General features: G+C 42.7%; 1 protein-coding gene across 1 annotated transcript in view; it reads right to left on the reverse strand.

Moving 5' to 3' along the window:
• The window catches only part of FOXO3 (forkhead box O3), an 87,453-nt gene that overhangs the window by 42,888 nt on the left and 19,171 nt on the right, over positions 1-25,394 (reverse strand). The window lies entirely within an intron of this gene.

Raw genomic sequence — 25,394 nt, forward strand, 5'->3', positions numbered from 1 at the left:
CTGAGAATGCAGGATATTTACTTCTATTATCACCATCGCTCCACTTCCCAGCCCTAACTGCTGGTTACTGTAGTACAGTATGTACTCTTCAGAGTTGTTGAGTCAAAGAAAAACCAGCCCAAGTAATTAGAAAACAAACAAACAAAAATAGACTTTTCCTTCTGTCCCTCCCTTCCTCCTTAAATAAAGCAACATCACAGACTGTGAATCACATTGTGGCCATCATATGACCATATCAAAAGCCTTGTATTTGTTATTTCTTGTGCTGTGCACGCAGACAAGATAAAAATGTTTTACTGAGAGCTAGTCATCATAAAGTGCCCACTGAGGCAATCATTTATCTTTGCATGCAAGGGATCTCAAGACGTAGATTGCTGTTTACAGACTACAGATTTTTTGGAGGAGGGAATATTAACTAGGGAGAAGTCATGTCATATGTTTGATCCTAATATTTGTTGGCTTTGGAGCAGCATGGTTGTGTGGGACTTGTTCAATTTTGAAACAGACCTGCTGATACTGAAAGTAAATATCTTTTCACAAGAAAATCAACAAATACAATATATTATGTATACATTATGTAATATACTCTCTCTCTTTGTGCCTGAGTTTGGACCTAACGCATAAACTGGACCCCTCAAAGCTTCACTTGAACTGAAAGTTAACACTGTGTAAGCATGCCAAGCAGTACATGAACAACAGTCTCCACTTAAATAACACCAGAAAAACTGGAATCAATTTACACTAAGTTTTCAAAACCAGCATTTAACACAGCCCTGAAGTCTCTAAGTGACACAAGAATGCCTACTTCCAGGTAGAGCTACGCTGTGGCTGTGTAGAAAGGCACGGGCAGAACGGAAAATGCACTCACTTCAGCCAACCACGGCCAGTGTATTTCTCTCTAAAGAAAGCAAATGACTGAATTATCAACTGTAAATGACTTCTGGGTCACAGAAGGAGGTGGAAGGGTTGAAACCTTGAACTACAGCTGCTGATGCCTAGTGTCTTTATCTCCCTGCTCCCTATGGCTAGTTGCTGGTTATCTCAAAGGATGAACGACCTGTCTGCAATGAATTATGCCTGCTTATCTTCCAGACAGGCTATACACCAAGTCATTAAGTCATCTAAGAGTATAACCCCAAGGGAATTACTAAATGAATGTGAAATCCTGTTCTGCTCTTAGCCCTTGTGACAGACTTCTCCCCGCTTCTGGTGCAGGTGCCACAGGGAGCAAGAACAGGACTCGAACATCTCTCACCTGTTGGTGTGGCTCCTTGTTTTGTGATATTAATGTTTTCTGCTTCAAATGCTGCAAAGTAAGGTGATGTCAGAATCGTAACAACAGTCATTTCCTTCAGAGGGGGGGAAAACACAGCCCCTCTCTGACTACAAATATTTCCAAACCTCCAATGTACCAGCTGAGACAAGCAGCCAACATGAGACTAGCAGAGAGCTTACGGCTATCATATTTGTGTTGGGATGTAATGGATTTTGTCCAGATGAAAGGGTGCACTTCTCCTGAAGAGCAGCACATTTTTTTAATTAAAAGAAATTGATTTAGTGACAGGATTTACAATTGGTTATCTGACAAGCCCACTGACCTTCACACACATATACAAACAACTGAGGCTTGATGCATTCAGAGAAAAGAGTTCTCGCTTGAAACCACAAAACATTGAGATCACTGACTTCTACAGAACCCAAAGAACCCCCTCTAAAGCAGAGTGTATCAAAGGAGACTTAGGATAAAGATTGATCTGCACAGCAAACCTTTCCAGATAACACTTCATGAAGTCAGGGGGATAAATAACATCTTTAAATAGAGAGAGAAAAGCATGTCTGACAAAGGCTCACTCATGCTTTATTACAGCCTGGCAAAGCTTTAGCTCACCATTTGCCTGGGATGCTGTATTTACTGTCCCTACTCCCGTTGCTCCTTGTACTAAGCTGTGCAGTAGTTAAATATCTCCTTTCAAGTATTCTCAGCGCCCACACAAAAGAAAGAGGCTCAGCAGCACCCTTAATGAGAAGAGACACACTAGCACCTCCAGACAGCACTAAACAGTTTGGCACCCAGCCTCTAAAGCTGTTTTCAAGGGGCTGTTGCTCAGGTTTGTTTTTAGTTTCCCATTATCTGCAGCCAGGCTAATGAACACCCTAGGAAGTGTTTCCTTGAAAGTGTTGGTACGACAGCCTCTGTGTTCCACCCTGGCTGAACAGAACTCAACCTGAGTTTTACTGGGAAGCAAAATAAGCAGGGTCCTCCGTGAAAGAACGAGCCTGTCAGAATGGAAATCTGCACCGTCACAAAAGGGCAATTACAATCTCTAACCTTCTGCCTGGTGATGTCTACAAAATGAATGAATGATGCTCAGCAACATTTCAGAATCCCCTTCTAAATTAAAAATTATAGATTAAAAATTATAATAATTTCTTTAAAGCTCGGTTTTCTTTATTTACGAGCTTTAGTGAATGAAAACACCTCCTAGCCTGGTCAACCTGATAGGTTTCTCTGAATGCTACAAGATAAAAAATAAAACCTAATCCTTGCTTGAATGTTCCTGGGACAGGGCCAGGATATTTATATCTTTCCAGGGCAAAACTCAAACTAGGCCTTGTGCTGTGCCAAGAAAAGCCCTGCTAGGACAAGGAAAGAGGAAATTGCTCCCGTTTCCATGTGGACATCAGAAAACGTTGTCTGGAAAACAGAAGATGCCACACAGATGGTCAGAGAGCAACCAGACTTCCTTTAGAAAGTTACACACAACACTCCTCCCAAAACTTTTTTTTTTTGGAGGATGGCTCAGGCTTGTTGTTCTTCTGAGTGTGTTTTGGTTTGCTTTTTTTTTGTAATCAGAACATTCTAACATTCTACATGAATAAAAAGTAATCTAAGTTTCTGTTTCAATCAGTACCAGAGACATACTGGGCACCTCCACAAGTGTGATTTTAATCTTATCTTCCTATGCATAGTGGTTTATGTAAGGACTTAGGGCTTTTTCTCTTATATAAAACCTATTTTTTCACACTGCACCTCTAGCCACTGCCATAAATGAGGAATTAAACTACATGATGGTGAGAAGTTTGCACTAATAGACCAGCTCCTAAGCCTGCAAGCAGTCTGCTAAAGGAAAAATAAAAGCAACAGATTTTCAGTTTTAGTGGACAAGGACAGCAAGGGCTCCCTTGTTAGCTTCTATTTATGGTCCCACAGCAGATGACCTGAATCTCCTCCATACTCATCCCCCTCTACAGAGCCTATAGCTTAGATTATTCACTTCTTAATGAAAACACCACCTGCCAGATGGACAAGAGAATAATTACATTACACTTACATTATTAAAATACATACAAGTCCCGTTTGCTTTGCACAGAGCAGTACTATACATCTGGGTCTGTGTACAGTAGAAAGACTTTCAGAAATGGGATTTTCCTTGCTGTATTTTATGGTAATAAAGATCAGCATCTGATTCATGCAATTGCCTGATGCAGATCTACCTGATGTGGGAAAGGCAGCTCTTGGAGTAATAAGCTGCCTTTCCTTATCATCTGAGCTGGCTGGGTTTTGTAGGCCAGAGTTCAACCATTGCATCCACAACACGTCCACAACACGCTGGCATTCCCATCTGAAACCCCAAACAGAATGGAGGAGATACCACCAGAACTACACGGAACAGCAGAGCTCTAATGGGAGTCATATAGAGGTAGGGACCTTATCTGAACTTGATAAAAAAGCTTTGGATTTAAGTCTAGGGGTGAGCAGAAGTTCAAGCCAATTACGCTCCCGTATCCCTAATACCATCCATGGCACCAGCCAACAGCACCTCCTGCCCTGGTGGTGTGTCTCAGGGAGCATTTCCACACCTCTGGTAAAAGCATCATTATTCATATTTCTGGGAGCCAGGAGTAGAGAATTAGAAACCAAAATGCCTGAATGGGCAGTGCAGCACAAAATAGTTTCATCATTAAAAAGATGGCCACAGAGTGAGTCACTTACTGTAGGGGCCACAGCTGCATCTGCATTGAACTGAGGAGTGCAGAAATTTGATTCCCCTTCCCGAGAAATGTCCTAAACCTTTAATGGTGTTTATCCAGGAGGGCGAGAAGACCAGGGAATGCTTTCTGCTTGCTGAACCCACTTCTCTCTTCCCCCAAGAGAAGCTACACCTTTAACAAAAAAGGACATGTTTTGTTGAAAACATGTTTTAAAGTTTAACATCCATAAATTGTGCTAACATAGAAATTTCGGTAAGACCATTTCTTTCTGCTGTTCCACTACTTCAAATACTAGTCAGAAATACTACTCTGGGGCTAATGAGACTTTTCCAGCCTATTCCTACTTTCTTGGCTCTTGTTCCTCAGATAGAGCAGAGCTGTGAAAGACCCTTTGGGGACTTATCAATGCATATTTGCAGACACTCAAAGAAACTACTGGTTGGTTTGGCTGAATACATAAATTCTGCCATTCAGCTCAGTGGTATCAGAAATGCTGGATGGCTGTTGCCCTCACAGGGTGAAACAACAGGAGCAGAGTGTTCAGTGTACACACGGTTCACTGCCTTCTGCTACTGGGAAAAACAGTAAAGTTTCTCCTTAGAAGGATGATCATGTTTTGGGTAAGTAAATAGGATGGAAGAAGTCCAGAGCTCACACTAAGCAATGCTACAAAAACCTTGTACACAAGCCATCCTGTCTTTCTGGCTGACAACTAAACACATATTTCCTTGAGGGAAGAAAACATCTCAATCAGTTTGCCTGAGACCCGAACTTCAGTCCTAGCCAGACAGCAGTCCTAATTTCACCAGGAGCCAGACTCCAGCCCTGGATGGTTTCCATCAGGATTCCATTAAGCCTGTGCATGTGCAGCTCTCATAATTTGCAAGAGCCACGTGTGTGTTCAAGAGCAGATCTGGATGTTGTCTTTGTTTCTGGCTTCATGATGGTTCTCATGCCCCTTAAGTAACAGTCTGTTTTCTGGAAACTTAGTAATTTCTTAAATATGTTCACAAGTTTATCCCTCTTATCTGGCAAACAAGATTGAAATTATCAAGTGTCTGTAGCTTTTGTTTTTACTTTTGAAGACAAAACTGTTTCTCTGAAGGAAGATGTTGGTTAGACTGCACAGTTTCCTGCTCAGGAATCTCTTTCCTTTACCAAGACCAATGTCTGCAGAGGTCCTGCCATGTACAGCTCCTAGTTTGTCTCCTAGGCTCCACTGAGTACTGAGTCAGTCTAAGGTGTCATAGAACTGGACTAACAACTATTTTATGAAATCAGAAATTACCTCAGAACACAGAATACCCAAAGAAAAGAACCACTTTGCACAAGAAATAGTTCAGGTAGCCTGTAATCCCAAGCAATTCCCATTGTTCTTGGCAAGAGTAGGGTATAGATCTAAATTCCCAAACGCAGCAATGTTTATTGCACTAGCTTGGTGATTCACTAAGTACAGGATGTGCCCAATTATTCTGTGTATTTTTCCAATCCTATTTCATAAACTTCAGTTGCACAAGGTACAGGAATAAATTCTTTCTTGTCCATTAAAATTAATTTAAAGAAAGGCCATCTGACTTGAACAATAAAATCACCAACTGGCTATATGTGTGTGGCTTTTTTGTTTTGTTGTTGTAACCATGGAATCAAAAACCTTGGCTGTTAAGTGCATATATTCTGCGATAAAATCGCTTTATTTTTTGTCTCAACCTGCTGAGAAAACTTTTGCTTTTAACTTAGGATGTTGGGTTTGTTCCAAATCCAAAAATTAAAAACAGAAGTTCTGAAGGACATGGATATCTAAGCCAACAACATTTGACTGTCTAACATAAAAATTAGCAGAATTGTTATTACTAAAAACAAACTATTACATCTTTCCAAGATAAATAAAAACTCAGAATTCTGACTATCAGTCCACAAACAAAGCTTCTAATTTAGTTTGTTTGAACACAACACCATGGATAAAAGAGATACAACTTCAACTTTTGCATTTCTAAGTTAATTTCACTACATTAAGCAAGCTGGCTGTAAACTGAAGCTTTACCTCATTTTCCTTCCAAGATGTCTTACTACAAGTAAATACAAGTCTTTGAATTATCATCAAGGTGACTACCATGCTCCATTGCTACGCATTCAAGATTATTTTATGAATGAAGTGTGGGGTTCACTGCAAAAGTAGCAAAGGCAACAACATGCAAGACAAACACTGTGCAAGGTCCCCAAGTCCCAGCACAAGGCACATGCAGCATTTACGAGAACTGCAGCAGGCAGGATGTGTCCATTTGGCTGGGATGAAGCAGGTTTCACCTGGAGAGCTCACATCACCCTTCCTGAAGCAGATGGGGCAGCCTGAGGTGCAGTGGCTTCCCATAAGCCACATGGCTCCCTTTGCTACCACAGAGGCAAAGGAAACCTGGGTTTCTTAAACCTCCAGCTAGGATCACCCTGGTTGCGTCCACACACGTGGGTGGTCAAAAGCAGTTCTGAGGCAACCCCCCTAGCCATACCTGCCATTGCAAGATGGCTTTCTTCACAGGGCGGCTCTGCTGGGTCAAAATTAAATTCTTTTCAGAAAAAACTAAAAAGGAAATTCAGCTCCAGGACACACCAAATGCCTTCACATCTTTGAATTAAGATTGAAGTGTATGAAACAAGTAGTGCTTTGGGCAGATTCAACCCACACATGTAGTGGGGACATTCAGTCCAAAGGACCAGACAAAATCTAGTCTGGAATAAAATGTTCAGTTTGAATATAGTGTAGATACAGGAGCCTCTGTACCTGCTGCTTTGATCTACTCATCCTCCCCCACTGTGCCACACAGCAGGTAAAGCCCCAGTCTGTCTAGCATGGTGAGCTGACAGGCCAGCCAGCGCCTCTTGCCAAATGTGCAGGACACACACCCAACACAGTTTTCGTGGACAGCCAAGTATTGCACTAACAAACCATTTTATGCTCTAAATGTGAGGATGAAGGTACAACCTTCACACTCCAGATCACAAATTCACAAGGCAGATCAGAGTTCTGATCCAGCTTGTTTGAGCTCCTCCCTGGCAGGACCTGCACATCTGCTGAACCCCATCACAGAAAGTGCCCCAGAAGCAGCAGCCCGCTACAAATCTGAGGCATCCACACCACTGCACAAGGCCAAGCAACACCTGAATCACCACTGATGAGAGCCATGAATGAAATCACCCACTCTTCCCAGCAGCACTCAGACAGCTGAGCCCAAGCTGCCCTGAGACACTCGCATCTGGCAAAGCCGTGCCATCCAAACCAGGTCAGCCAGTTTGAAGCAGGCTCACCCCTGCTCCTGGCAGCACAGCTTTACCTCCAGCAGCTGCCCAGCACTTCAAGGAAATCAATGTCACCTCACCACTTTGTGCACACACCTCACAGTCACAGTGACTGGTCAGGCTCTGCAACCTCACTGGGAAGAGACACGAGAGTAAGATAGGCCAAATTAAAACCCTAAGCCCATTAATCACACCCTCATGACTTCAGATAATGCAACATGCAATGTGCACCATATGCTTATGTAGGTCTTGCCCTTGGCCATAATCTAGATTATGGAATACACTTGAAGCAGGGCTGTGGTGAAAAAATGAAGCAACACAAGGCAGGAGGGACAGGCAAGAGTCACGTGAATTCACTCCCTCGATGGAAGGCAGTTATGCAAAGAGCTCATACCTGAACTCAAATGGCTCAATTAACATTCCTGAAATGAAACTCATCGATTCTTCACATAAAGTGAGACCAAAAGTGATGGCATGTACCCACTCTTTGACACACTCAGTGCCTGAAGTGGAGCTCGAGTGGATCATTGCTGCTTTGCAAAGTTCTCTGTGAAGAACTGCCAAAAGAACAAAGTTATGTGAAATATCACTTTATCATTCCTACAGTGGAAGCAATCACAGAAATGGCAGTAGAAGAATGCAGCTGAAGTAGTTTCCTCTGGCCTGCTGCAAAGGCACCAAGAAAGCTCTTCAGCCTCACTGGAGAATTGCAGGGATCTCTGCATTACAGTGATTTCAAGCCTCTATTTGCAGACAGTGTTGCATGATATTTGTAGAGCTGCATTAATAGAAATCCTTTAAATAAACAACACAAGTGAAAACTGGACATACTCAAATTGCATGATTTCCATGCTATGCTAAATATTAATGCTCTTTGGCACAACTGTAGACTACTTCACATGGAAAAAAACCCATAACTTTTGAGGGGGAAATGATCCATGCGGAGATATACAAAGATTTAAAATCAAACACATCAGAAAATAAGTATTCCTATTTAGACCAATTGCTTAAAGTAATTTTTTTTCTATAAAACTGCAATATTTCCAACACATACACATCTGATATAGCAGGTTTACAGTGGGTAGATGATAAGTCCCAGAGGGAAGCTGTCCCTGCAATCCTTTAATATTTAACATGTTACACAGAATCACAAAATCTATTAGGTTGTAAAGACTTTTGAGATCACTGAGGCCAACCGGTGACCTGACACCACCCCTTGTTAACCAGACCATGGCACTAAGTGCCACATCCAGTCTTTCCTTGAACACCTCCAGGGGTGGTGACTCTATCACCTCCTTGGGCAGCCCATTCCAATATCTAACCACCATTTCTGTGAAGAAATTCCTCCTGGCGTCCAAACTAATCCTCCCCTGGCACAGCTTGAGGTAATTTCCTCTCATCCTGTCACTGGTTGTCTGGGAGAAGAGACTTGGCTACCATCTCCCTTCAGGGAGTCATAGAGAGCATTAAGGGCAGCCCTGAGCCTCCTTTTCTCCAGGCTAAACACCCCTACCTCCTCCTCACAGGACTTGTGCTCCAGACCCTTCACCAGCTTCGCTGCCCTTCTCTGGACTCGCTCCAGCCCCTCAGTGTCCTTCTTGCACTGAGGGGCCCAGAACCAAACACAGGATTTGAGGTGTGGCCTCACCAGTGCCAAGTACAGAGGAAGAATGTTCTATCAACAGCCCTATTCTCCAGATACAAATCACCTGATTTTTCATTCTATCTCCCAGTGTATTTTTTCTGCCTGCAGATAGTGAAAGATTGCTTCTTAGTGATAAAACTGTTAATTCCTGCAACTCCACCTGGCAGAAACAGCAGGACACTTTAAACAATGTAGTCCGCATGTAAGACATTTACCATACAGGTGACTTCTAATGCACACAATAGAAAATGTCCTTCTATCTTCATCAGAAGTTGCTATCAGCTCAAACTCCAATTAACTTCATAAAATAAAAGGAGGAGAAAAGGAGGGGGGAAAAAAGTGTGAGGTTGGCGAGAACAAGGATTGGACAGAACTGCCCAGGACCTCTTTTGTATCTGAAGTCCCCTTCAGCCCACCTGGAAGGGCTTGCTTGTACCTAGGTAGAAAGCCTAGACTGATGCTAGGATTGGGTGTCTTTTTCTGACCTAAAGAGACCAAATTTAGATACCTGTGGTACCTAAGTGCTATAATGGTAATATGGGGAGTATAGTGGGTTTCCTAAAGAGAACAATTCAACACAGCAGGTGTGAGCTGTGTTGTGAGCTCTCCTTGCCTGCACACACAGCCACTGTAGGAACACCTGCAGGAGCTGATGGGGGGAGGCAGCCCCAGGTAACACAGATTCACCCTGAAAGAAGCCTGCAGTGCAGCAGGCACAGTAAGAAACACTGCAGAGGCAACTGTTTTGCCTGAGCTTTTCAGTTTGAGTAATCTTAGATAATATGAGTGATAATAGTAGGTAATAAAAAACCACATAAATATACAACCTTAAGCCTCCTGAACTCCTTTGATCTCAACAAACCATGCTGTCAAGCACTTGCAATGCTGTAAACCTTGCCAGGATGGTGGGGCAGACACCAAAAATGCACCACCAAGAATAGCACGCCTCTGAGAGCTGATCAGTGCTGTCTGCTCTGCTGAAAAAGAAACCACAGAGCAGGGAAAGGAGAGCACGCCCTCCACAGCCAGGGCTCTGCCTGGGGACAAACAGCAGCTGGCATTCCCATTCCATGCACCCCCCAGCTGCCACTGCACAGCGTGGGTGGGCACCCCGCCTGCCCAGCGGGCACAGCAAAGCCATGCTCTCTTCTGCTTGGGGGAAGCAGACTTAAAAGTCAAATGTCTTCTTGGACAGGGACTACAGGCACAAAAGCACAGGCCATGACTTTCATTAGCAATCCCTGTGCTGGAGCAAATGCTTTCTCCAAACATGTCGATATGCACCACTGGAAGTGGACAATGCTTCTGCCCCCCCCCAACCATTCTTGTTGATAAAACACAAAGGCACCATCTTCAGCGACCTTCTTCTCTTAACTCCCCCTCAAGCCAACAGTTGCCAACCACTAAAAATAAAGGTAAAAGCTGCTCCATGAAGGTTCTAAAGATGACAGCAGTGCTGCATGCCTCGAAGGAATCATTTGTCCTCTAACATTTCAGGCATTCAGACAGAGATGGACAGAGAGACACTTGGCTTAATGCTCTTTCCCCTCTCCCCTCCTTCTTGGAAATGGTATTCTGTTTGAACAGTTTGCTCCGAGTACCCGTAGCCATTCTTGGCTTTAAATGCCTCCTTCCTCCAGGAATCATTTCAATGTAGGCCACTCTATTTATGCTGCTCTTCTGTAATCGGGGGATGAAAGAATATCGCTTGCAAGACATGCCTGCCTGGTTCACAACCTATCTCCAGGCAGTGCCAACAATAGGACTGCTTACAGCTAATCCATTTACTTGGCTTACCTGTTATATTCCCATCCCTTTAATAAGCACTACACAGCAGCTTCACCAAACCTGGAAACTGCTAAATGACCTGTAGTAACCTCCCCTGTGCCACATACTTGGAAAGCTGTGGATTTGGATTTACACAGAAGCAAACCAAAATTGTCATGGAGCTTCCAGTGGCCTGCCATTGAGAGAAGACATCTGTGACCTTCCCTGCACAGAGACAGTGCCTTTCTTTTTTTTTTTTTTTTGGCAACCATTTGTGGGTACAAGCACCTCCCTCTCCATGGCTAACTTTCAAGGAACAGAAGCCACGTACAACACAAATAGCAGCTCCCTTTTCAATATCTGGGGGGGGAAAAAAAAAAAATAAAAAATCACATGACACTTTTTCTACACCCTCATGCAGGCAGAAAAGCTTCCCAAAATGCTGCTGACCTCTGTGGTAAGAGTGCATTTAGCCTCCTGCAAGTGGCTCTGAGATGCTGGAACTCACAGTTTCCTTTCTTCCTTTAAAGAAGTAGCAGCTTCAATGCTGCTTGTCCCCGCAAATTGCTGTGCAAGGTAAGAGGCAAACAAAAAGCAGCAGAAAACGGAGATAGGAGCTCCAGTAGCTTCAGAAGAGCTGCAGCTCCTACATCTACAAAAGCCCAAATTCTTCATTACATGCAGAACATAATAGGGAAATTGATCAAGAATACAGAATGGAAGACGCACATTATTTCTACTTAAAACAAAACACTTAACCTATTTGGGCAGGTAAAGAAAGCTATCTTTCCCAACACAGAGGTCTAGAGTGGGAAGTGGGGATTTTGGAATCCTAGCATCAGAAATATATTCAATTACAATGCTAAACAAACAAAAATCCACAAATTAAATTCAATTAAAAGAAGAAAAAAAAAAATCAAAACCCCCACAAACCCTGATATTGACTAAAAAATCAGCTTCTAATAGAACTGAACTTTATTGGAGACTCCAACTAGATGCTGTGGAGCAAATGAAGAGGCTCATATGATATGAAGTGTGTTTGCAAGCACATTTCAGGATGCACTGAAGTAGCAATACTTACACAAATTTTATTAAGAAAAGTAAAGGACTACCAGAGCAAAGCCCTAAAAGATACAACTTTCAGGAGGAGCAGGAAGAATCCAAGGATTCAGGTTATCTAAGAGAACACCTGGTCATTTGTACCTTCCCTGTGCAAAGTTCTCTGATATGAGACTAAGCTGATGTTAGCACACAAAAATGGAATACCAAAAAGCCCAAACAGTGGCTTGACAAGTTCAGAGAAGAAAAGAAGTATCAAGCTTATAACAAAAAAAAAAAAAAAAAAGAAGGTAATTATCCACTGGGAAAAAGAATTCCAAAAGCTTCATCTTAAGTCTTTAAATCAGAACTGGATGCCTTAAGAGTAACCTCAAGCTCAGCCAGAATTCACATCCTTTATGCAAGAAGTATTAGATGAAATTTTATGTCCTGTATGTCACACAGACATCAGATCACGACCATAATCAGTCCCTCCAGCTTTAAAATCTATTAATTCTATTCCATATGTGTTAGGAACTCAATTACATTTTGGAACCATCAAAACCTATACAAATATTATCACATTGCTGCAAAAGACAAACTAAAGAAGAAACAGTTCATAAATCACAAAGCACTGCAAAATGAGGCTTCTTATCATGATGAAAGTGTATTAATAAATCAATTTTTTTTTAAAAAGGTGCTTTATAAAGCTCATCTAGACCTATGCCAATTCCTCCTCATGCTACCCCATTGTTAAAACACAATTTTTTTAGTAAAATTTCATGGTTAATAAGTAGTATCAATTATGATAAAAAATGTGTTCACCTATTTTCTGCTGCTTGACTGGAAGAAAAAAAAAAAACCAAACACGACTAAAGGGGAGGAAAAGTCTCTTTTCAAATCCACCACCTGGACCCTAGTTGATAAGAAGTGCTCTCTTTACAGATGCTTCATTCCAGAATGGAGAAAAAAAATCTTGGAGAATAAAAATACTTTGAATTGGAACAGCAATTTCCATTATTAGCACTAGAACACATTAGCAGTTAATGTCTTTTTCATAAGGATGCATCCTCCCTCGTGGCTGGCCTGGACAAGACTCGCAGTGCTGGGTGCTACCTGAACACAGAGTACCAAGGGAAGTCTGCTCTTTCAAACAGCTTGTTTAGAGCAAGCTGCCTTTTCCCCATATCTCAAGGAAATGCAGAACGTAGGTGAGAGAACTGTACTTTCTGGAAACTGCAGCTGTACTTTGTATCACTCCAACATCTCCCTCTTCCCTGTTGTGCCATCAGCTCCCACCCCCTCTTACTAAGGTTGAACAGTACATGCCTACTTAGGCCTGTGAGTAGATTAATCACAGCTCCTGATATATTAAATGAAGTAGATGAGGCTCTATCATATTTCTATATTAATGCCACTTTACTTAATCCAATCTCTTTCTTTCACTCAAACATTAGGCATAGTTTTCAAATTTGCATTTTATTATTAATGGAAAGAACTTTATGGTGATTTTTTTTCCCCTCCCTAACAAAACAGAAAAAAAAAAAAATAAGGTCTAGTCCATTTTTTTTGAGAACAGGCTATTTCTTAGTAATAAAAAGGATCATATGACAACAGTTTTGCAGTGTATCGTGCAAGCTCTGCTGGAGTCAATCCAATTTCTATACAAGTGCTGCCATTTGGACAACAAAGCTGCCTTATTGAAACGGGCAGGCTTCATCTTAATTCTGGCACTACTGAATGGAGAATACACACTAGCTGGGGAACAATGAACCAAGAAAAGAGTTACAAATCTCTCGTGACAACTGCATGCCAAGGAAGAGAAGACGCATTATGATAGTGTTGTTTGCTCTGCTTCTTCTCAAGACCACTTTCTAACAAAGGTGGCATTTTTGAGCTCAAAGCTGAAGGCTCTTTCCAGATTTTACACATGTACCTTCGACCCCCGTCACACATCCAGTGACATCCTCCACTACTGCACCATTCCTTGGACAAAGGTGAGGAGAAACAGGCTCCCACCTTCCCACTCCCTTTCTTCTACTTCCTGCTTTATCTCTCACCCTTCCTATTTGGAGCCTCCCTTGCTATTTTCACATTTAAAGCACACACAGCTGGACTGTTTTATTGCTCTGGGGAAAAAAAAGTATTTGCCCTTTATTAAATTTACTTAACTTACTTCTCAGTGAAATTTAACTTCTGAATTCCAGAGATTTTCTGAAGTGAGGCTTAGTTCAAAAGTGCCTGCCTTGACCTTGGCTCCTAAAATAAGTTTGGCTCACACTGGTCCCAAACTCACCTGGTGACACAAGCAGAAATTCCCCCCAGCATGATGCATTTTGATGAACCATTAAATAAATGCTAAAGTGTTTATGTGGTACAATATATTGTGCAAGTGTGCATTACAACTCCTACAGAATAGTGTGCCTAAAATCCCTTACAAAACAGGTTAGAAAATGCTGTGACCCTCTTAATGTTTTCTCCCAACACGCATTTTTAAGTGGGAGTGTAAGAAACCAATATAACCCCATACAGGGGAAAGAAATAAAATTAAATCTCAAGGTAGCAGAAGATCATGTGCACATCACTCAGTCCTGCCAGTGATTCTCAGGTGACAGCTGTGACACTACCAGGGGAACACACACACCTGGGCAGAAAGGGATGGTGGCTCTCACTCGTAGTGAAGTTTTCTACTTTGCTTTAGTTTGCACAGAAGAGACTGAGATTGCACCCACAGGAGCAGAGCAAACCTTTTCCTGCAATGCAAGGCAATTTCACCAGTGCTCGCAGGAGTTTCAGAAAACCTGGCAATGGGTATTTCTCCTCACCACAGATGACTTTGGCTCTTCAGGCTGCTAGCTTTTTGGTAGGGTAAACACAAGGACATATATACACCCATATAAACATGCACACACACAGGGAGATAGGACAAAACCTTGTGAAACCTGTGAAACAGGCCAGCTCAGTCCATGAGCTTCAATGTAATGAGGTTCTTAAAACCTTTCAGGTATTTACTCTGGCAAATACAACCTGATAATACAGGTATTTGTAATATAAATCAAATGCAAGTAGGTGCATGTTTTTTTTTAATTAAAGCAATTACAATCTTTTAAAGATTTGAATATAAAGCCTTGCTTGGTAATTCTGGTAAGAAGGATCCAGGAAAATACTAGCTTCAAAGACTCCTGGAGAGAAACACCAACTCATCACAAAACGCTAGACAATTTACTAAGAGATCTTTCAAGGACAACAGCTCAGCCTTCTCTTCATATCCCACCAGTAAAAGCCAACAGGCGTTGAGACACTAATTCTCCTGGTATACCTGAAAATCTCCTCATTATTCTTCAAATTGAAAACTGGAAAGCATGAATGACTTTAAATTAAAAGGCATTTAAACTAAAGTCTTTTTTGTCACACCTGGTTTCAGAAACTTGATGATTCTAATGCTGATTTGTACAAAATGTCCTGTGGAAAGGGGGAATGGAGGGTCAAAAGCAGGATGAGTACCCTTCCCATGCCCACACATACGAGATGAGAAGAAGATCTGGCACTTTCTTTTCCTTATTAATAAATAGCTTTGGATTCTCACTCAGCAAAAAGGAATTAATTTTATCTCCAGTGGATTGCAGCATCTTGGCAGGAAACACAGAACACGAGTTTAATCTTTCTAGACCAAGTCCTCAAGCTTGGCTGATGTGAAAGAAAGTATGCAATGGGAGTTTTTCTCTCTGCAAATAATTGTATGGGAGGGAGATGGAGCAAGTCACAGACCTAATGAGCAGAATTGCTCAGCTCAGCCATTTGCTGTCCTGCAAGAGAAGCACAGCTTTTGTTTTCTTCAACAAATGGGAATCTTTTGAGACTAGGAGCCTGGGTCCACAGTCCGCAACAACCACTGCTCTCTTACCTGCAACATGGATTAATGAAAGATGGGGGGAAAAATAAAAGCCCTGGAAGCCAGAAATCTTGAGAACATCAGAAAAAAGTAAAACAGTAAGAAGTCCAGTCACTCAGAGTACCTGGAGAAGACCTTGGAGCTAGAAGGAATGTGGTTTGGAGCACGTGGCTCAGGCTGGGGCTGTCCTCTCCAGCTAGATGCAAAGGGTACAGAGGGACAATGACAGAGCTAGGTCGTGCCTAACAGGTCCTCCTACCAAAAGTGAATTACAAAACACAACGTGAAAGGTACCAATAAGGAGATAACTACTAACCTGCTAATAAAGGCAAAGGTTGACTGTGTTCAAAAAGCTGCTAGACCAGCTACATGAGGATCTCAACCCTCCATGGAACACTTCCCTTGAAGACCACAGCTAAAGCTTACAGGCTTATACAAATCAGTCAAGAGTTCACCTTTCTGTCCATCAGAGCTGGGGCTCACAGTGCTTACAAACCTGCAAATATGGGCACAACACACTGCATGGGGCATGCACAGCACAAAGACAGCTGAGGTCTCCAGCAGCTGTCAGGGATCCTGAAAGCCTTGCAGCACTCTTTGATTCCTAGGAAGTACATCCATATCAAGATGATTTGTGTCCAAAGGCTTGGACTCCTCTGGGAAAAAAACCTCCAAGTTGTCATCTCCACTGTGTCAATCTTGCTAGAGAAAAAAAAATGCAATACTCCAATCCAACACAAATTCTGAGAAAAATTGCTGATGAGAAAAGATACCGGGTTACATGTGAAGGATACTATGTGCTTTTGTTAAGAAAAATCTACTAACTTGCTCCCTAAAACTTTTGATCAAAGCTCTGAGAGAAGCAACTGAGTAGTGAACAAAAGAACCTCCTTAATCACTGTTTAACGCATTTAAATCCACAGGTAATAACTCTGATAAAATATACGAGATCTTAGACTCAGTTCTACTTCCCTGCTTGCAATTTCTAAAAAAAAACCTTTAGAAAATAAAGAGAACCTTGCAAATCTATCATAACAAGTCTCTAGAGAAGAAGACTCAGCCTACAAGGTTAAAGCTGCCACCCATCCTTCATGCAAAGGAAGACAGAAGGTGACTGCTCTGGTGTCTGCCCTTTTGTCCTCATTTAGGTGCCAGTGATTGAGAAATGCAATGCAATTTAAAAAATCCAACAAAGTGAGTTTGTGTATTCTATCTGATTATCAGGTGTTTTAAGATTACACTTGAGTAACTAGATTAACAATGCAATAGGAAAGAAGTACAGCTTTGACATAGGGTGCTTTTTTGTGATCCTTTCTGTTTAAAGTATTGTGGAAAGCACAGATAAATTTCCAGCATTTTCTAGCACAGTAATACTGGAAATCTCCTTCATCTGAGTCAGGAATTCCAAAAGGGAAAAGAAAAAAAAAAAAAAAAAAAGAAAATAGAAACCAACTGTAAATAAGAAGACATTTAGAAGCGGCCAGTCTATTCAAGGGAACTTTTAAAGTTCATGAACAAGCGCTTTTAAATCTTCTGCATTTGTCTTTGTTTCCAGCATTATAAATTCAGCCTAACCAAGGGGAAATTAACACAGACTCAGAAAGAAGTGCTGGGGAAATAAGATGAGCTCTTTTATGTTTCCCAAGTGAGGAAAGGTCACTCTCTAAAACAATGTAAAATATGGTATTAATTTCAGTTGGTTTGTCATAACTCACTGAAGGTCTGAGCCACTTTTCAGCAGCCCGCCAAGCCAGACTGAGAACTATAATAATAGAAGACCAACTCCCAAGTGGCATTCTTTTGGAGCCCAGGGCTCCCAACGCAGAGTGGCAAGCAGCAGAGCCTTTTGACACCAAATAAGTCAGCTTTTGTGTTGCCTTAACACAAACATTGGCCAAAGGCAGACGTGTACAGCTCGGTTGCAAAACTGCCCCATGTCCCAGTGATGTCCTCTCATCTTGCCCCTTCCTGTCTCAAGAAGAGGATGCTTTGGGGAAGGTGTTTAACATCCTGAAAGCACAGCCTAAATCACTCTCCATGCCTAGTCACACTTACTCTGAAGGAGCAACTATCATCTAAAGCAAGAGTTTGTGAAATGATGCCTAAATGCAGTAAATGAAAAATCTCAGTATGTACTGTTATTGTCTGGGAAAGTTGTTCATACTGTTCCTTAAGAACTTCTCACTCTTCTGTGAAAAAACAGAGATGTAATCCAAAACTGATGTCACATTATGACATTAAATCAACTTTCATTCCCTCTTTTCTGAGTCAGAAGACACAGAAGTACATCTTGCATTAAACCAAAAATATATGGAATATTAGCTTCATATAAGACTTCTGTCATAATCCTGCAGCTGTATTTAGATAAAATAAAAATGACAACTATGAAATTTCAAATTAATTTTCTTTTTTTCCTGTTTAGAATCCAAGTAACTACTGTTGGGTAGACAACTATGACCCCACACACACTGGGCTAGTGAAACAACCTCCCAGAAAAATAATCTCTGGAGACAAAGAAAAGAGAGAGGCTACTGGAAGGTAAAAAAACCTGACCACTGAGAAGTACCTAAAATAAGTAAAGGATTACAAAAGTGTTCTCAAAACCATTCCATTAAATATGATTTTTGAATTATTTCTGTTGAGCAGGAATTAGTTCACCTAGCATATTATGCACCAATATAATTATCAATACATCTTCATCCTGGTACAGAGAAGCGGCTGACAAGTATCCTGACAAAAACAGTGATCCCATGATAACTGTAACCCTCTAATATTTGCTACAGGTAAACAATGCAGAAAACACTCAGTCTGTTGACTGTTTGCTCTGAATACACCTAACGGTCTACAACAGAATTAAATTTTTAAGGTCTTGCAAAGGAAACATTCAGGTTTTTGAGTTACCTGCCTGCACTCTGCAGTGAACAGAGCCTTGAGTCCCATGGCTTTGACTGTCCCTGGTACCTCCCACCTGAGGGAGGACAGCTGTAAATCACACCCCACCAGACCATGTCAACATCCTCCACCTTCAAACAGCCTGGCAGGATCACCCCAAACCTGGCAACACTTCCAGCAGCACATAGGCAGTTGCCTCACAACCTTTAGGATTAAAATTTTGCTGGCCCAACACGCAAGGAAGACAGAAAAGCTCCCGAAACGCGCAGCCTCTTCTGAGCGAAACCACTTGCACAATGTGGAAGAGGCTGGAAGAAAGGGGAACATCTTTGGATTTCGCTCATCTTGCAAATATTCAACAAGCTTAATTGCTTCACATATTAGAGATAATAACAAAGGAACTGAGTTGACTCTATGTGGAAACACAGCACTAATTTGAAACGAGCACGGGCTGAAAAGAATAAACACAACTCCCTCAGTAAAGTACTGACTGGAGGCGGCAAAGATAGGAAGGCTGGACAACTGTGTCCCAGCACTGGAAAGAACTATTTATTCCCAAAGAAAGAGGCTTACTTTCCCCAGGTGACTGGGGAAGAAGAGGCAGAAGGTTCCTAAAGACAGGTTGCCTCTGATCCTAATACACTAGATTAAAACGATTTCATTTCTTTTTGCCAGAGGTCTTGGAAACATCTATATCTTGGCTAGCTTTAAGATACTTAAAAAACAATTCAGTCCCATCTCTTGCTATTTATTTCTTCAAATGACAGCATGAGGTATGAAAGACAAGTTCTTGCAGCCAAAAGGTATTTAAACACAGACATGCTATCAGATTGAAATATCATATGCATTTACACTCTTCCCTTTCTGGCTCTCTAGTTCCTGACTCAGACATCTCCTCACATGATAATGGGAGTCCTGAGGAAGATGGCGAAGTCTCCACCAATGGATCCCCCAAATGCCTACAGAAGTCCTGGTGGACACAGTACCCATATCCTAAGAAACCAGCCTAACTCCAGCATAGCAGCACTGATATGTTTCACACAAAGGGGCCAGGCTCTCCTGGCAGCTCAGCATGGGGCGCCTCTGCCCATGAAAAGGCAAGAGCAGATTATCATTTTGCCGTCTTAAACATTCTGCCACTGATTTGCCCAGTTGCAACATTAATGCACGTTTTAAACAGGGAAGGACTCATGCTCACCATGGTGAGCAGTAAGAGCAGTGAGGAGTATTTTCTTGGCTTTGAAGAAGAAACCTGGCCTCACAGTAACTGCACAGGGAGTGTGCCAGCCCAAGATGTCTCTCTCCTCACACCCTAAAGGCTGACCACCATCTCCTCCTTACAATTCAACCCCCTCTGTAGCAAGAGACAGCACACCCTCAGCCTGAGTGTGTGCTCCCCTAACCTTGCTGAACCTATGACTGCCAAAATACCTCTATGAGAGGGTTAGGCAGGAGGCAGCCAGCAAGGGAAGGAAGTGCCTGTGGAACTGGTAATGGAGGTGGATATTTCACACACCACCAAAATGGAGCACTACACAGAGGAGTGAGCTGGCCCTCTCTGTGCCAGCAACAGCATGCTGGCGAGTACAGATCCTCTTCTTTCTTTCTCCCTAGCAGAAGTGGGGAGACCCCATCAGAGGAGATGGAGAGTTGGCAGCCTCCCGACTAAAGCTGCTCTGCCTGGCCTGGCAGCATCCTCCCCACCAGCCTGGGCAGCAGGGTCAGCCCCGAGCTGCCAGAGCTGCTCCAAAGAGCAGAGCAGTCTCCAACCTGGCGCAGCCCTGCCTCGGCAGCAGGGCCCGTGAAAGGCTTGTATTAAAAACAGGGTGGGAACTGCAAATCCTCAGGATCTTCCTGGCTCTGCAGAGCCCTTTCAGAGCCATTAGGCAGGGAAAGGCTGCTGCCCCGAGGGACCTGGAGCCACACATGTGCTGATAACCACACAAGTGCACACACACAAATGGGTGCACAGCTAGAAAAGCCAGGGGTGAAAGGGAATCGTGCTTAAGATTAAAACCATCAACAAAAATGAAAAAAACTTTCAATCATCAGAGGGTTTTGAATTCCTCCAGACATGGCATTTTCACATAGATTATCTTTAGGTAAACAAAGTGCTTTTAATTAATTTTTTTAGCCCTCACAAGACCTTCATTAAATGCACAGCAACTGCAGAACGCAGAGGTGACAGTCTTACCTAGAACCTTTTTTGTCTAGGAAGCTACTTCACTTGCTGTTAAAAAACAATTTGCACCTTGGATCAAGACCACCACTAAAACCACTTGCTTCTTTTGGAGTTAAAAGATCAGAAGCTCCAAATTGCACCTTTTTCAGAACTGAAGTGCAAAAATACAGAATACTAAAACTCGCTAGTTAACAACCAGAAGGGTTTATATTCATCACCAAGATAACCACAGCTGCTTTTCCTAACCAAAGTGACCCAAATGCACCCTGTGTGGCACCAGCTCAGCCCCTTTGCCTCCTGACAGGCAGATAAACTTTAGCCTTCATATGTAGCATCAACCTCTCCTGAAACCCATGGAAAACACAGAGGCTCTCAAAAGTTCTTAAAAATGTTGTGAACGGCTGTTTTAATTCCCTCTCCCATTACACTTACTGGAAAGAGGGGAAAACCACCACCCTGTGCAGTGCAGCCTTGCAGAGCCACCCCACCCTGAGGCACACAGCCATGTCTCAGGTGAGCTGGGAAGGTGCCAGATTAAACAAAGGCAAGCACGGCACTGTGCAGGGGCCGAGCCCAGGTTGCTGTGCTGACCTGGCACACACCTATCTGCACACCCTGGCAGCTGAGTGGGGCTCAGACTGTCCGGGCATTGTGCAGAGAGCAGACAGCAAAAACCTTCAGGCAAGCAGTCTCTGCAGCCTAACACCAAATCTCTTCAGATACACAAATATAAAATCACATTCACTGAACAAATAAAAGCTACACCTGCAGCAAGCTTGGCTTCATGTGGCAGATGATCCGTCTTCAGCCTTTTTGGAAGACCTCAAACACCAGGGGAAATGCCTGGGTTGGGTTTGATTTTGTCAGAAACCACCCACAAAGTGTGGCAATGGACCAGTGATGGGGAAGGGCCTTTCATTTCCCCAGCACCAGACCAAAATCCTACCCAGGTCAGCTTCTGTCTGACAGCTGTTAAAAAACCTCTGTGAAACAAGCTGGCTGTTTTAATCCAGTTTCCAGTGGACTGTGTGTAGATCCCAAGGTGGTAAAAGCTTTAGCCATGCAGTGGACAGGAACATACCCTTCATATAAAGCTCAGTACAAGTACTAATCAGGAGCAGCCATGCAGGAGAGGAGCCAAGGACAGAGAGGAGGCTGGAAATCCAGTTACCCACTCCATTCCTAGAAATGATTCAGCTAGATTGGACTTACAGCAAACGGGCAGAAGCACAACAAGTAGCTTGTCTTTGCTCCCTACATTTTATGAATAAGTATTTCAGCTCCTGAACCCTTGATCTTTCTTCCCATAAAATGCTATTGCAAAAGCCAACTCATATTTTCCACACACATGGAAAAGTATTTGCTACCCATTCAATTCCTTAACCAAACACACACACTTAATATACCAGCAGCTTTCTTCCTCACCCCTTTTGCATTTTTTTCTTCAAAAAATCCTTAAGCTTCTTCTTTTTGGATCTTTCTTTTCAATATTACAATAGTCTTTTTTGATTGTGCCATCACTAACTTTTGGGGGCAGCAGAAATCTTCAGGACTATGCAGTAAACATTAATACCAAGATTTCTGCTGTTTACAACCTTATCAAAGCATGGTGTTTTCCTGTGAGATTTTCAGTCTTTTAGAGCAGTTGAGAAGTGAATGAAAAATTAGTAAAAAGAGTGCACTGCAATAAAATAAATTTAGGAAAAAAATCTAAAACCCCCTAAAGCACAGAATATAGGAAGGGCAAAAGGGGGTTGTTTTGGAAATTGTACACGTGCAGTCACGATGGGTTACTTCCAAAAACATACTTCCAGCTGTTATGTATAAATATTGGCTTGGAAATGAAGTCCTAGCTGACATGCTGGCACTTGGTTGGGTCTGTTGGCTGGTGGGGCACTCTCGGGTGACACCATGTACATGCTGTGCTGTCACAGAACGTGCTGGTCCCTCCCGTCCTGGTGTGTCACCAGCATTGCATCACTGCCAGTGAAATAACGCAGCTGCCTCACTGCTTTTTTTTTTTTCTTTTTTTAAAGTGACAGCAAATTTCAGTGCAATAAATCTCTGAGCCTGTGCCCAGCTCTACTGCTCACACAGGCCAGCTTCTCTGCTTCGTAGGATCCTTCTTTCTCCTTCAGCATGGCCTCATTTGAGGAAAATAACTTTCTCACCACCTGAAAGATGTCATGATTAAGCCTGAAGTTTAGCAGACACATTATTGCCTGTCGTTGTCCCATAGGCTCCTGGGATTACTTGCTTTCACTGGCCATTATCATTGCCCTCCCTGAAGCAAGTGAGTTAGTCTCTCCAATAACATCTACAATCCACCACAAACCTGAACACTGCTAAAAGGCCCCAGAAGTCACTGGCAAATCTCAACAGCAAGATACACAAAACTTTCCTGGAGTGAACACAGCAGCAGCAGTAGGTATGGTAAGTACTCTCACCAGGCTGCTGGCCTTCACCACTGTTCAGCAGGCAGGAGGCCACGGCCAGATTGCCCACATGGCTTTCAAAGAGCACCTCAATGCCATAACTAATATGCAGAAAAGTTCATTTATCCAGCTTTATCCACTACTTACCCACAGCAAACCTGCCCAAGTGTCACACTGTATAATGGCAGAGATGTCTGTAGCCACTATTTGTCATTTAAGTAGGACACCATAGTCCATCAAAACACCCTACCATATAGTTCAACCACAATTTTACAAAATCCACTCGGTTACTAGCAAAAAATAAAAAAACACCAAAGAAAACCCCATCACCATAAAATAAAAATTCCTTTTTTTCTGTATTTTGACAGTACAGGAAAAACCCACTTTGTGTGAGCTTTCAAAAGGGTTCCCAAACGATGGACGCATGGAAAACACTGCTGATCCCTCCAGAGCATCCTCTTTTCATTTTGACAATTAAAGGCATGAGCATAGAGTTCAGCATCGTCTGCAGCTGCAAACACTCTAGCTGAAACCTGCAAGCTACGTACTTGTTCAACCAGATTCATGTTATTATCTTTTCCCTTTCCTTTCGTTGTGGCAAGAGTAACAATTTAATTAGACAGGGGAAGAAAAAAAAAGCCCATATTATTTATAACTATAGCGCAATACATTATTTTTAGCTAAAGGATTCTTAAGGAAGAAATAGTGCCCAGACCGATTTTCATGTACAACTTCCTGAATTTGTGATTCACAGCCAAATTTCAGGGACAAGTTTAATTTAGGTTTTGATCCTTTTGACCTTGGCACATTAGCAAGAGCTCCAGATTTAGTGCCTGCAGCTTTACTTCTTCTGAGCTGTACAGATTTAAAGCTCAACAGGTCCACTGGCTGCAAAACCAGCAACACTTGAGAAAAGGCAGTCTTTGGAGCAACAAAGCTGTCATCCATCTGACTGTGGCTCCTGGGGAAGTTTGGGAGGTGGGGGGCATTCACCCAGGCACAATACCACACTGATAGGAGCGGGACAGATCCCGTTTCGGGAACTGTGTGTCCACAAACAAGTGCCAGAGTGACAGGCTGTTCTGTGCCACGCGGCAGAGATAGCACCAACAGGCTTCACGCTGCAAATCCACCCTCCCCAGCCTCCTTTTTTTTTTTTTTTTTTAACCTAAACTATATTTGACTTCACTGCCAAGTATTTCAGCACAGCTGCTATTCTCAGGTTCTCCTAAAATACACACAGTAGGTACTGTACTATTGCACATACAAACATCTACCTTCCTACCACAGCTATTTATGATTAAAATAACTTTTCTCCATTTCTGATTTCATTTCCTTTCCCTGGGCCCTGTTTTACATTGCACAGGAGGTGCTTTCAAGACCAGAACTAGCCTCTAGCATGAAATGAAGAAGTAAAATGGTAGCCTGGTTAGAAGTTTAGAATTTAGTGTCCAGTTTCCCTTGTGGGTGACCTATAAGCAGGGCTTTTCTCCGATGCCTCACAGTTTAGGGAAAAGAAAGGACTGGAAGTCAGCAATTAGCCAGGGGCTGGTGGTGGAGAGGAGCTGCCTGTCATCTGGTGGTTCCTCAGGTACCACCACTGCCCTTTCCAGTCTCTGCTGGGTTTGTTACATATGTTACTAGGGCTGGCACAGCCCGAGTTCTCTCTAAAGATCTGCCCCAACTGCAGCCTTCGCTGTCAAAAATTGTGCAGGTGCACAACAGCAGCACTTGGCAATGGTGGATCTTAGTCTGTCAAAAAACAAATTTCTTGGGTAAAGAACACCACACCTGCTTTTCAGTTGCACTGAAATAGGATAAAATGGTAGCATGCAATTTAGCACACTTTTCCACCCTTATGGGACACTTCCATGGTTCAGGGGTTCTCTGTGATGCGATGCAAGAAAAAGAGCCAGTGGCTCCTCTGCATCTGGAAGATGGCCTCTCTGCACTGATACCCACAGCATCACCTTCTAAACTCACCCATACGGATTGGAAAAGCAAACACACCTTGTTTTCACCCACCCTTGCACCAGGCAAGAGGGGAGGTAAAGCATCAGCACTACAGTTACAGTGCGGAGGAGGCTGTACACAGGAGCAGATTAAGTTTTACTGAGCTCCAAGGAGAAGCTCTGTGAGTGGTTGGGGTGCTGCAACAGATGTTCTCAGCATCTGGTTCTTATCCAAACCCTCCCTTAGAGGCAAGTGTTCCACTCAAGAGGACCTTGCTTTCAGTGCATGTATTCTTCCATAATTGAA

The sequence above is a fragment of the Melospiza georgiana genome, chromosome 3, assembly GCF_028018845.1.
Source record: "Melospiza georgiana isolate bMelGeo1 chromosome 3, bMelGeo1.pri, whole genome shotgun sequence".
NCBI lineage: Eukaryota > Metazoa > Chordata > Aves > Passeriformes > Passerellidae > Melospiza > Melospiza georgiana.